This window comes from Nicotiana tomentosiformis, chromosome 3 (assembly GCF_000390325.3).
Source record: "Nicotiana tomentosiformis chromosome 3, ASM39032v3, whole genome shotgun sequence".
Taxonomy (NCBI): Eukaryota; Viridiplantae; Streptophyta; class Magnoliopsida; order Solanales; family Solanaceae; genus Nicotiana; species Nicotiana tomentosiformis.
The window spans coordinates 61,487,468-61,502,901 of NC_090814.1; positions in this window are offsets into that span (position 1 = coordinate 61,487,468).

The window sequence follows — 15,434 nt, forward strand, 5'->3', positions numbered from 1 at the left end:
TGCATCGAGTTAGTAGGTTTGGGTTGTGTTGCGCTCGTTTTTCTTATCTTTCGACGTCGTTTCTTCAAGCATAAATGATATCATATTGAAACAATGAGCTCTGATTTCTTTTTTGATAGAAGCATTAGATCCGTATCCTAATTACGGACTCGTAGGAAAAATAATCGTCGAATTTGGACATCGTATGAGAATTTTATGGTCATTTTACTAAAAATTGGGTTGCTAGATTTTTCAAATATTACGAAATTGCCACTGATGGCGTATTTAAAAATCTGCACTATTTGCAAATATTGAAACTAACATATCTCCTTCATTATAAGGTCAAATTGAGTGATTCAAAAGCCTAACTTGACTAGAATTTCACAAGAAATCCATTGGAGGCATAAAAAGAGAGTTTAGGGATCGTTTGGCATGAGAAACGAGGTAGAATAGCTGGAAGAAAAATATATATAACAAGGATTTGTTCATTCGGTCATATTTTGAGTTGGAGAGCTCGGATTGGGACGATTTTGGAGGCGCTTTTCACCATAGGGATTGGGGTAAGTGTTCTCTACTCGGTTTTAGTTATATTTCATAAATCCATCTCCGTTTTTGGAATTTGATCGATGATTTCAAAATGAAATTGAGGGAGTTAGAGCTTGAGTTTTGGAGAGTTTTAGGTAGGGATTTGAGGGGCCAAACGGAGTCCGATTTTGATAAATTTTATATGGTTAGACTCGGGAGAGGACGAAAATTTTGATTCTGCCAATGTTGGTTGGTTCCGAGATGTGGGCCCGGGGGCCGGATTTTGGCCGGTTTCGGATTTTTTGGCATATTTTATAGTTTTTATTGTGAAATTCGATTCGTTAGCCTATGTTGATGGTATTAATCTGATTATGGTTAGATTTGGAAATTTTGGAGACCGAGTCCAGAGACAAGGGCATCCCAGAGTAGGATTTTACGTTGTTAAGGTAAGTAACAGTTTTAACTCTGGCTTTGAGGGTATAAACCCGGAGATTTGATATCACGTGATTATCTGGAGGTGATACCCACGCTAGGTGACGGGCGTGTGGGTTTGCATCGGGAGGGATTGAGACTTGGTCTGTCCCGTGAGGCCTCATGGCCATCATCTGTATTTACGTAGTTACTTGTTGTTGAACTTGTCTGCCTTCATGTTAGAGATCATACTTAGGCTTTATTCATGCTCACATTATTTGTACTCAGTCATAGAAATTATCGTACATATTTACCTCAGTCTCTACTATTTGCTAATATATTGTGATACTTGATGTGGGTTGTGTTCCCTTATTTGTTGATGATGGTGAGGATAGTAAGGTACATGATTGAGTGAGGCCGAGGGCCTGGTTGTGAGGATATTAATACCATAGCACGTGAGTTGTTTGCGTAGTATGTGAGTTGACCGTACGGGTTTAGGTATTGATACCATAGCGCATGAGTTGTCCGCATAGCACGTGAGTTGACCGTGCGGATCCAGGTATTGATATGATGGCACATGAGTTGTCCGTGCTTAGCGCTTGGGCTTTGGGAGCCCCTCCTGAGTCTGTACACACCCCCAGTAAGCGTAGAGTATTGAGTATTTTGAGTGTTGGGTGCTAAGTGCGAGTGATGAGTGATGGAGTTACACCGTTGTGAGGTTGTATTTATTTGTGCTATTGCTGCATTTACTTGTTAATTTTCCTTGTAGTCTTACTAATTTATGAAATTACCTGTCTACTCCTGTTTGTACTTAATTGTGGAAATAAATAATTGGACTGTTTTACTTAGCTCGTCACTACTACTCAGTTCCTTAGTTATTTCTGTTACTTGTTGAGGTGGTTGTACTCATACTACACCCTGCACTTTATGTGCAGATCCATGTGAGTTAGAGCGCGGCGATCGTTGAGTTCAAGCCGGCTATCTTTGGAGACTGCAAGGTAGTTGTTAGCGTCCGCAAGACCTTGTTACTCCTCTTGTCATTTCTTCTTTTGGACAGTTAGACAGCTTATATATCTTAATTCATAGTTTTAGATGCTCATGACTTAGTGCCACTCCGATGTTTTGGGCTCGTTTCCGTATTTTCTATATTATATTTAGAGTTGATTTAGTTTATGAGAAATTCAAATATTGGTATTATTTTATTAAATTCTTATAATCGATTTAGTAGTAATATTTTGGAAAATAGGCTTGCCTTGTAACATGGTAGCGCCATCACGACCATGGTTAGATTTTGGGTCGTGACAAGTTGGTATCAGAGCCTAGGTTACATAGGTCTCACGAGTCATGAGCGGGTTTAGTAAAGTCTTGCGGATCGGTACGGAGACGTCTGTACTTATCTTCGAGAGGCTGCAGAACCTTTAGGAAAACTTCACATTCTTGAATTCTTTTCGTGCGGTATTGATTCAGCTTGACGTGTAACTCTTTGAATTTCTTCCACGCATTCGTATGCGCACATGGGCGCTCGGTATCAGTTGTGCATCGACGACTTGTGATTCCCTGGATGAGGTGCGAGATGTGATTTTTGTGTGTTGATGTCGGGCCAGTCTCGAGGACATGAGGCCGGGTTTTGACTGTAGTTTGAGCACTGAGCTGTTGATTGTGTGAGCGCGTGCTTGTGGTACTTTTGGGGATATTTAAGAGAGTATTCAGCGGCTTATGAGCCTTAGGGCGATGTGGTTTTATGCTTGAGTCTCGTGTGGTGAGTCTGGGTTGAGGATTGTGGTGTTATGGCGGGGCAAAGTATCAATTTGAAGGTAATTCAGAAGGAACTCGGATAGATAGGACATCTTGGTAGTAGGTTGGATCGGTATGGTAATGGGTATAATTAGTTCTTTGGGTGTGTATGAGGTAATGAGCTCTACAAGTATTTTGTGGCAATGTCCTTGGGTTTTTGGCGGTATGCGAAGCTTGGCTGAGTTAGAAGGATTCAGTCCTGACGGATTGGTTTTGTGCCATTGGGGTTCGGAGAGAGTTCTTGATGGTTTTGAGAACAACTCTTGGCACGTTCGAGGACGAACGTTTGTTTAAGAGGGGGAGGATGTAACGACCCGGCCAGTCGTTCCGAGAGTTATAGCCATGTTTCCCCATTTTTGCTTCTTTATGTGTTGTTCAGCTGTGTTGAGTTGCATCGAGTTGGTAGATTTGGGTTGTGTTGCACTCGTTTTTCTTATGTTTCGAAACTGTTTCTTCAAGCATAAATGATATCATATTGAAACAATGTGCTCTGATTTCTTTTTTGATTGAAGCATTAGATCCGTATCGTAATTACGGACTCGTAGCAAAAAGAATCGTCGAATTTGAACATCGTATGAGGATTTTATGGTCATTTTACTAAATATTGGGTTGCCATATTTTTCAGATTACTTGCGAAATTGCCACTGACGGCGTATTTGAAAATCTGCACTATTTGCGAATATTGAAACCAACATATCTCCTTCATTATATGGTCAAATTGAGTGATTCAAAAGCCTAACTTGACTATAATTACACAAGGAATCCATTGAAGGCATAAAAGGCGAGTTTCGGGATCGTTTGATATGAGAAACGAGGCAGAATAACTGGCAGAAAAATATATATATATATATATATATATAACAAGGGTTTGTTCATTCGGTCATATTTTGAGTTGGGGAGCTCGGATTGGGGCCATTTTGGAGGCGATTTTCACCATAGGGATTGAGGTAAGTGTTCTCTACTCGGTTTTGGTTATATTTCATGAATCCATCTTCATTTTTTGGATTTGATTGATGATTTCAAAGTGAAATTGAGGGAGTTAGAGCTTGGGTTTTGGAGAATTTTAGGTAGGGATTTGAGGGACCAAACGGAGTTCAATTTTGATAAATTTTATATGGTTAGACTCGGGAGGGGACGCGGGTTTTGATTCTGCCATTATTGACTGGTTCCTAGATGTGGGCCCGGGGGCGGGTTTTGGCCGATTTCAAATTTTTGGCATATTTTATAATTTTTATTGTGGAATTCGATTCGTTATCCTATGTTGATGGTATTAATCTGATTATGGTTAGATTTGGAGATTTTGGAGACCGAGTCTAGAGACAAGGGCATCCCGGAGTAGGATTTTATGTTGTTAAGGTAAGTAAGAGTTTTAACTCTAGCTTTGAGGGTATAAACCCGGAGATTTGATATCACGTGATTGTTTAGAAGTGATACCTACGCTAGGTGACGGGCGTGTGGGTTTGCACCGCGAGGGATTGAGACTTGGTCCGTCCCGTGAGGCCTCATGGCCATCATCTGTATTTACATAGTTACTTGTTGTTGAACTTGTCTGCCTTCATGTTAGAGATCATGCTCAGGCTTTATTCATGCTCACATTATTTGTACTCAGTCATAGAAATTATTGTACATATTTACCTCAGTCTCTATTATTTGCTAATATGCTGTGATACTTGATGTGAGTTGTGTTCCCTTTTTTGTTGATGATGGTGAGGCTAGTGAGGTACATGATTGAGTGAGGCCGAGGGCCTAGTTGTGAGGATATTGATACCATAGCGCGTGAGTTGTCTGCGTAGCATGTAAGTTGACCGTGCGGGTCCAGGTATTGATACCATAGCGCGTGAGTTGTCCGCGTAGTACGTGAGTTGATCGTGCGGATCTAGGTATTGATATGATGGCACGTGAGTTGTCCGTGCTTAGCGCTTGGGCTTTGGGAGACCCTCTGGAGTGTGTACATACCCCCAGTGAGCGCAGAGTGTTGAGTGTTTTGAGTGTTGAGTGTTGAGTGCTGAGTACGAGTGATGAGTGATGAGTGATGGAGTGACACTGCTGTGAGGTTGTATTTATTTATGCTGTTGCTGCATTTACCTGTTAATTTTCCTTGTAGTCTTACTGATTTATGAAATTACCTGTCTACTCCTGTTTGTACTTAATTGTGGAAATAAATAATTGAACTGTTTTACTTAGCTCGTCACTACTGCTCAGTTCCTTAGTTATTTCTGTTACTTGCTGAGGTGGTTGTACTCATACTATACCCTGCATTTTATGTGCAGATCCAGGTGAGTTAGAGCGCGGCGATCGTTGAGTTCATGCCGGCTATCTTTGGAGACTGCAAGGTAGTTGTTAGCGTCCGCAAGACCTTGTTACTCCTCTTGTCATTTCTTCTTTTGGACAGTTAGATAGCTTATATATCTTAGTTCATAGTTTTAAATGCTCATGACTTAGTGACACCCCGATGTTTGGGGCTCGTTTCCGTATTTTTTATATTATATTTAGAGTTGATTTAGTTTATGAGAAATTCAAATATTGGTATTATTTTATTAAATTCTTATAATTGATTTAGTAGTAATATTTTGGGAAATAGGCTTGCCTTATAACACGATAGGCTCCATCACGACCATGGTTAGATTTTGGGTCTTGACAGAAGACTAAGGTATAATTTATCTCCTCTTTTTAATTATAACTGATATTATGAAACGAAAGTTCGTTGTCCTTAAAATTTCAAACAAGAACTATATGTCATGGGTATTGGATGCTAAAATTTATTTAGATGCAATGGGTCTTGGTGATGCTATTAAAGATAAAAATAAAGCATCTACCCAAGAATGTGCTAAGGTCTTGATTTTCTTGCGCCATCACCTTGATGAATGGTTAAAAATAGAATATCTCACAGTCAAAGATTCACTTATTTTGTGGAATGGTTTAAAGGAAAGATATGACAACCTAAAGCTGGTCACACTTCCATAAGAACGATATGATTGGGCTCATCTGAGGCTCCAAGACTTTAAGTCTGTTTCTGAATGCAATTATGCGGTGTTCAGAGTTGCTTCTCAAATGAAGTTTTGTGGGGATAATATCACTCACTATGATACGCTTGAAAAAACGTTCGCAGTGTTTTATGCCTCCTGCAACAACATTATCGAGAGAAAGGTTTCGAGAAGTACTTTGAGTTGATTTTTCTTCTCCTTGTGGCTGAACAAAACAATGAGTTGCTCATGAGAAATCACGAGAATCGACCCACTAGGTCTATACTATTACTCGAAGTGAATGAGATATATTCCCATTATGCTAAGCGTGGAAAATTTCATGGCCTTGTTCATAGCCGTGGCCAAAGAAGAAATTTTTCTAGTATTAATCATACCCTAAGAAAAATAACCACCAAAAGTGGAAAGGGAAAGATAAGAAGCCAAAAACAAAGAGTTCAGAAACTAGATGCTATCGTCGCGGTGGAAAAGGGCATTGGACAAATATTTATCGTACACCAAGATATTTGGTTGAGCTTTATCAAGCATCTCAAAAAAATAAAGGCCCTGACGTTAATTTTGTCTCTAACAATGAATTTGACATCACGCACTTGGATGTGACAGACTTCTTTGAGCACCCTAATCGAAAAATAGACCACTGATCGATGATGAATCCGTGGTTAAAGATGATTGAGTAGTTTGATTTTTATTTTTTCCTATTCGTAGTAGATAGCGAATAAACATCATGTAATCACAGTGCTTTAAATGAGTAGTAGTCATTAGTATCAATTAGTATTATTTATTTTATGAAATAGTATTAGTTCGTTTTGATTAAATGTAGTTATAGTATTCACTTTAAACAGTGTTTCAGTTTGCTTAGTTTTCAAGGATTAACAATTTTTTTTATTAAAGTAACGTTGTGATGTGAAAAGAACATTTAGTTACTGGTTTTGGATAGAAAGGGTACGAATGCATATCTTTAAATTGACCATATTAATCTTTAAATACCTGTCTGATAGGACTCATTATGAAGCGTTATTTTAGTATGCGGATCCTTTCAAGTGAAAACCATTTTGATGTGTTGTATCCTGATATGATAACACTTTCAAGCACTTGCATGTCAAACTGAAATTTTGGTGTTTGTTTTCTAATAAAAAATTAAATTGTTCAATTAAAGAAAGTGTCTTACGGAAAGTTCGAAGGAGTAATTATCGGCACATTAGTTGAATAAGTGATTGAGTATATTTTTAAGGGATCCAATCTTCTCTATGTGGCATTCAATGTAAATCATAATTGCATTATTTTTAGCTACATAATTATTTGTATTATGATTAGAGTTTGCTCGAAATTGTATTAAAAAGTCATTATTGAATTATTGATTTAACTTTATTTTTTTCTTTTTCTCTTAAAATATTAATGTTTATTCATATATTTTATTTTGTATGTCAAACCATGGGAAGTAAAATGGATGTCTCTCAAAGCAAACTTGGATCAAAATTCAATTGTAAAAATATTTATTTAATCGATTCATGTACGACACATATAATATTCAAAAAGCTAAAATATTTCTCTCATTTAAGTATGTGTAAGACAGATGTTGCTACAATTCTGGTAATAGTAATTTAATTGAAGGCTTTGTAGGAGCTACTATAACTCTACCTAGGGAAACAATACTTATCATAGATAATATAATGTTCTCCTCCAAGTCCGGAAGGAACTTATTGAGTTTTAAAGTTATCCGCCGAAATGAATATCATATTGAGATTATAGATGAGAATAATCTTGAGTATCTCATCGTTACCAAGAATGTCACTGGCCAAAAAAGGGTTATTGAGAAGTTCTTATCTTTGTCTTTTGGCCTATATTTGACAAGAATTTGTGCAATTGAGGCACATTCTATCATAAACCAAAAGGTACTGGTTCCAATACTTTTGTACTTTGGCATGATCGATTGGGATATCCTGTATCAATTATGATGAGATGAATTATAGAAAAATCAAATAGGCATCCATTAAAGAATTTAAAGGTTTGTTTAAACAATGAATTTTCTTGCACTTCTTGTTATCAAGGCAAGTTAATTACTAGACCATCACCAACAAAGGTTGTGATTGAATCTCCTGTGTTTTTGGAACATATAAGGGAATATTTGTGAACCTATTCACCCACCTAGTGGGTCATTTAGATATTTTATGGTACTAATAGATTCATCTTTTGGATAGTCTCATGCGTATCTATTATCATCTCGCAACCTGACATTTACAAAATTAATGGCATAAATAATTCGATAATTCGATTACAGACACAGTTCCTGATAATCCAATTAAGTCTATTCGACTTGATATGTTACACCCCGCAGCTTTTTACCCATTTATGAAATTGAAAAAAATATGGGTAATGGATAAACGTTTTTAGTACAACCAATAAGTCGGCGCATCTCATGGGGACAATGGTATGATTACGCTTTATTAGATTTGTGCCAGCTGCCCAATCGGGTGCAGTGGCCGGGTAGGGGCAACACATTTGGAACTTAGGGCGGTGGAATTTCTAGACTTGGTATTATAAGGGCGTGTAGCTTTATTCTCTTACATTCTAGGTGGTATCACCAGTTTTAGCTCACTCTAGAAACTCTTTCAAGCTTTATAAGAAATTCTCTGAACAATTTATGGGAAAAATTCAAAGTGAACCTAGCGAAATTTAAGAAAAAGGACTCGTGATCATCTTTGTACTATCATCTATATTCTTGTGATACTGATTTTGAAGATTTTCTTGGAAGTAAAGATAAATCACAATAGAGGTGAAGAATTTAGAAGCGTAGGTAATTCGTCAAGATGTAAGGCAATCTTCTTTCGTGGCATGATTTGATATAAGTGTATCTTTCTATTTGATCCTTATGGTGTAAGTCTGGGTTGGTCTAAGTATTCTTGAAATACTATTCATGTTCATGTATGTTCTTCACCGGTGACATTTCTTGCCCAGTTTAAGATGACTCCAGATAATGTCGTAAAGTTGTGAGATGTCGTTCATTCTAAGTCTAATTTTGGTGTGCCTCATAATCGACTGAGTATTATGCTTTCATATTATGTATTTATTTTAGTTAATCGGGTCCCCGATGAGACCGGGTATGGATGATGTCTTAAATATTATAACCGAGTCCGCGATAGGACCGAGTATGAAATGATGAGTTGGCCAACGTCATCGAGCCCTGAGGAGGCCAGGTACGAATACTATGATATGTGGTATCACGGAACCCCGATGTGGCCGAGTACAAAATGATATGTTAACGTGATATTACTAAATGCTCTTAAAACTGAGGATAACCGAGACATTTTGAGGCCGGGTACAATAGGATGAAAGTATAATATTTTACCGAGTCTTTTATGATGTCGAGTATGATGTGACATAATATGATATGATATTCCCCAAAGAGAGGTTTTATTTTCTATAAAAATTGCATGCATGTATGATTTGGGGTTACCATAGTGTACTTCCTCGGTGGCTTGTCTTCGATTCTCCGGTTAAAGTTGTGTCCTCGTACCTCTTATGTTATTGTTAAATTCTCGGTTTACAAGTATATTATCAGCTTTACATACTCAGTACATCTTTTGTACTGACGCCTTTTCCTTTGGGCGTTGTGTTCATGCCCACAAGTACAAGTAGACTTGGTGACGTTCCTCCATAGTAGGGCGCTAATTTCAATGGTTGGTTGTCGTACTCCACTTCTTCATAGTAGTTGTATGGGAGTCGATAGGTACTAAAGTGTGTATTTCCTATTTTTTTTGGGTATGGTGAGGCCCTGTCCCGACCAAGTTGTATATCAAGGTACTCTTAGAGGCTTGCAGGTTAGTGTCTGGGTTGTATGGTTATGACTTTGTCGATGATAGATGTACATATATACACACACACACACTTTCAATGTTGAGATTTCTTCTACAGTCACTTATAGACCCTTATTAATTTTTTATTATCATACATGGAGGCCTGATTGACCCAAAATCATGGTGAGAAAGGTAAGTACGAATGTCAGCTCGCACGGGCCTTTGGGTGTTGTGTGCCGGTCGCACCTCTCAAGGTTGGGGTGTGACAAACTTGGTATCAGAGCAGGTTTGTCCTAGGGAGTCTGCAAGCCGTATCTAGTAGAGTCTTGTTTATAGGTATATTGTGTACCATACTTATAGACATGAGGCTACATGATATTTAGGGTGAATATCTTTCTTTCCGATCTAAATCGTGCGATAAAGCTGAGTCATAAGTTTTTACTTCTTATCCCCGTCTTATTTATATTTATAATTTTCCTATTATGAGACATCAGATGGTTGTTCAGCATTAGGTGAGGATGCAGAAAAGGGTACTAGCCGGGTGTCACCTGCCTTTATGGATCAACGTGAATCTCATAAGGAGGCTGATACTCAGATTTCGGGGACGACACCACTCTCCCCGGAACAGCAAAGAGAAACTAGTGTACCTCATATCCCTCCCCCGGTTTCTCCTGAGCAGGATTTAGATATGAGGAGTGTGGTACAGTTATTGACTCGATTAGTAGCTTCCCATGCTCAGCATCAGGCCCATGGAATTTCAGATAGAACGGTCAATGAAAGGGTTAGAGGCTTCATTAATTTGGACCCCCCGGTATTCACAAGAACATATTCGAAAGCAGATCCCCAAATTTTTTTAGATCAGATGCAGCAAACCTTACGAGTTATGCATTTCTCAGATACTAAGTCTGTAGAGATTGCTTCTTGTAGATTGTAGGATGTTTCTATAGTATGGTATGAAACTTGGGAATAATCTAGGGGACCTCTTGCACCCCCAGCAGGATGGAGGGAGTTATCTAAGGCATTTATGTAGCAGTATTTACCTGTTGAGCTTCGTCGAGCCAGGCAAGATGGATTTCTACGGTTGGAACAAGCTAATATGAGTGTTTGAGGGAATTGCATGCAATATAACTCTTTCGCTAGGTATGCTCCTTCGATTGTGGCTGACATGAATGATCGAGTACATAGATTTGCGGGAGGTTTGGGGCCACATTTGATTAATGAGTGTAATATTGCTTCTTTGAATCTAATTATGGACATTACTCGTATACAAATGTACGCGCAGACCTTGGAGGATCGAAAGAGGCAGAAACAGACCGTCCGAGAGCATGATCCGGGTTAGAATAAGAGAATTAGGTCCACAAATGATACATGAGGGTCTCGAGGTGAATTTAAACCTCCAATTCCTTAGCTCCCCATCTTATTTGGTAATTAATGTACCGTCACAGTTCCAGGGCCAGAATCGTGATCATACCGCTTATTCCGATCAAGGCCGGAGTTTCCGGGGATAGAGCTCGCACTATAGTGGGGATTGTAGTAAGGAGATACCCCCGATGCTATATTGTGACTGATGTGGTAAGAATCATTTTGGGCCATGTCGCCAAGGTTCAGATTTATGCGGGCAAATGGGACATATCATGCGTTTTTCCCCAGTAAGAGGTAGGAGAAATGTGATGCAACCAACGGGATCTGTTGCAGCTTCTTAATCATCCGTACACCCTCATGATCAAGGCATGTAGCTATCGGTTGGTAGAGGTAGAGATAGAAGCGAAGCATCTAATTCGGATGGACCACAAAACAGTATCTATGCATTGTCAGGACAACAGAACTTAGAATTACCACCGGATATGGTTACATGTATACTATTCATATTTTTCATTAATGTGTATGCTTTTATAGATCCAGTACCACCAGGGATGATTGAAGAGAAGAAAAGAATTACGAGAGATTGATTGCAATTCAACATTCGAGGACAGATGTTCCAAAGGGGGAATGATGTTACACCCTGCACCTTTTTACTCATTTATGAAACTAAAAAAAATGGGAAAAGAATAAACATATTTAGTACAACCAATCAGCCGGAGGCACCTCATGGGGACAAGGTTATGATTATGCTTCATTAGATTTGTGCCAGCTGCCCCACCGGGTGCAGTAGCCGGGTCGGGGTAACCCCCGGTTTACAAGTATATTATCAGCTTTACATACTCAGTACATCTTTCGTACTGACGCCTTTTTCTTTGGGCGTTGTGTTCATGCCCACATGTACTTGTAGACTTGGTGGCATTCCTCCACAGAGGGGTGCTTATTTCAGCGATTGGTTATCATACTCCACTTCTTTAGCGTAGTTGTATGGGAATCGATAGGTACTAAATTGTGTATTTCCTATTATTTTGGGTATGGTGGGGCCCTGTCCCGACCACATTGTATATAAAGGTACTCTTAGAGGCTTGTAGGCTAGTGTCCGGGTTATATATATATATATATATATATATATATATATATATATATATATATATATATATATATATATATATATACACACACACACACACACACACACATACATTTGCAATGTTGAGATTTCTTCTACAGTCACTTATAAACCCTTATTAATTTTTCATTATTATACATGGAGGCCTGATTGGCCCAAAATCATGGTGAGAAAGGTAAGTACAGACGTCAGTTCGCACGGGCCTTCGGGCGTCGTGTGCCGGTCGTATCTCCCAAGGTTGGGGTGTGACATGATAATACTGCTGAGTTTTTATTCCAAGCATTTAATGATTATTGTTTATTAATTGGGATAAAAGTGGAACATCCTGTAGCTCACGTTCACACTCAAAATGGCATTGTAAAGTATTTGATTAAACGTCTTCAATTGATAGCAAGACAATTACTCATGAAAAAAAGGTTGCCCACTTCTGTTTGGGGTCATGTCATTTTACATGTAGCAATGCTAGTGTCACGACCCAACTGGAGGGTCATGACTAGCACCCGGGCCATACTTGCCGAGCACCAACGTACATTTTATCTAACCTTCCTTATTATCTTTAAGGGCCGACAAGACCAATATAAATGAAAGACATGGATCATGAACATCCAATAATGAAAGATAATGTCATGAACATACGTAACATGGGACGACAAGACTGTCAAGAAACTATATATAAGGTACGAGCTACCATGGTGCCATGAAAGACTATACAACAAAAATCAGCCGACAAGGCATTCCAAACCATACATGAGTCGACACCTGTCTATGAGCCTCTAAAAGAACATAAGTGCTACAACATTGCCGGAACAGGGCCCCGACATACCCATAATGTCTATAACAAAAATGCATACCAAGACCACGGCAAGTCCGGAGAAAGGATCTTGCCAATAACGCTGAACCGGATAGCCTACTGTGATGGGGGAGCTGCGTCTACCCGTCTATCAGGACCTGCAGCACGACATGCAGCGTCCACAAATAAAAAGGACGTCAGTACGAATAAAGTACTGAGTATGTAAGGCAGAATAGCATAAGTAAGAACAATAATGTAAACAGTGATAGGGAATATACAACCTGTGACATCTGGGTACCTCTGAGGGCTACTGACATGAAATACATGATACATACATATATATATATACATAAACGTTTAAAACATATGCCTTTGTGGGCATCATCATCATCATATCGTACCCGGCCATAATAGGCTCGGTAAAACGTACCCGGCCATCATAGGGCTCGGTAGAATCGTACCCGGCCACGTGGAGCTCGGTAAAACCCAACTGATCAGTGGTTGCACAATAGGTGCCATACCCGGCCGACTATAGCGCGGCTCGGTAGAGTAAAATAGATACATATATATGATGCATGCTGGACTCGTTGGAATCATATTTTGAACCTTTCGGAGTGACGTAAGGTCGGTATCCTTCGTACACGTTATTAGGATTAACTCTTCATCAAGAATCTTATAAGAATCAGGAACTACCAACAACATTGATAATATAAGAATAAGAGAAGTAACATCAATATCAATCGTTTCATAAGAAGGGCAGCAATGTAAGTACTGCTAGCTTCTAAGAGTAGAGTATCTTTGGGAGCTCGTTCATTACATTATGTACAATTGGAGTCGTGCAAAAGAATGAAGGGGATAGCCTCACATACCTTGTATATACTGCCCAACCTCAAGCTATGCAAATGTCACGACTCCTTAGTCTACAATAAAAGAAATGACACTATCATTATCGTTTAAGCGTCGTAACTATTATGTATCGACCGCAACCTATTTTACGATGAAACGGACAGCACCTCCCCTATTTATATGACTTCACACAAGTCAATACAATCACCAAACAGCCCAAACAACATCATTAATAATCATATTGAGCCTCCAAAACAGTCCACCAACTAACAACATTACTACCAAGCCTTTCAATATATATTTCACAAGTTCTAGCATCAACGACTTAGCCACAACTTGGATAATCTTAAATATATATAGAGTAAGAGGTTCATTACCTTTAAACAGAAAGAACAACTCCAATTTGACCTTAATTTTCCTCGAAATATCCCTTCAATTCTGCCACAAGATCAAGGAAGCGAAACTAGCAATTAATTCGGGTTTTTCGGCACTAGAATTACTTTAGAAGACTTGAAATCACCTAGGGTTGATATTAAAAACTTGAAGGTGTATTTACAGAACATAAAGCACTTAAAACAACCTCCCACACGAGCTGGAACAACACAAAAATCAGCAACAACAAGAAAAACAAGAAACTTACTAGCACCACGGGATTCCCGACATTTGATTTGTGTTGTTTGCCCTTTGTTTGGGTCTTGGATCATGAGAGAACCTTGAGAGAATATTTTTAGGGTTATAAGGTCTGAATATACTGAAAAATAATGACTTAAAACGGGGTTGAGTTATCTTATATATGTCCAAATGTCTTAAACCGCCTTTGTGGGCCCCATAGAGAGCAGCTTGGCGCACTCTCGCGAAAACGCGAATATCTCTCTATTCCGAGATCGTATCGACGAACGGTTTAATGCGTTGGAAACTAGACTCGTAGATCTTCAATTTGATAGGTAGATCACCCCATAATTCCAAGCACATTGGGAGTAAAATTCAGTAACATTTGACCTAAAGTTTAAGTAAAATTATAAACCTAAGTTGCGACAACTTTTATCGACTTTTATTTCATAACTCGCTTGACTTCAAGACTTATGATGCGGATATTATATGATTCAAATACATTAAAACAAGACCTCTTGGGACAGTTAATCACCTCTAGTGTTATCCGAAAATACGGGTTACAACATCCTTGATTAGCTTAACTTCAAATACTTGTTAACCACTCTTATACACCCTTGTATCGTTTAAGACCAATAGGATTAACTTATTATCATCTCAAAGATAATCTCTTCTTGGATTTACGTCGACTACCTTACGGCGTGATCTATGATATGCGAATTTGGGTTGTAACATCCTCTCCCCCTTAGGAACATTCGTCCTCGAATGTAAGGGTTTATGGGGTGTCTAACTCATCGTGGATTCCGACGGAGATTTCCGGCTGAGTTTCCCTTATAAAATGGACACTAGCCAAACTTGCAAGCAGTTAAACCCAACCTATGGCCATACAAGACTATACAAAGCATTATGGATATGTACATTATCTGCATATCACCATTTTGTATTAAAAAAAGAGTATTCACAAGCTATTGCTTACCTCATAGAGCCGTTTCACCTTATAATGCGTCCTTCTTTCCCCCGGTATCCTCGTTATTTTCACTCTGGAATAGGTAAGGGTATTTAGACTTCATCTCCTCTTCTGCTTCCCATGTCATTTCTTCTATATTCTTGTTCCTCCATAATACTTTCACGGAAGCTACATCCTTTGTTCTCAGCTTGCGGACTTGTCGATCTAATATAGCCACTGGCAGTTCATCATATGATAGATCCTTTGTAAC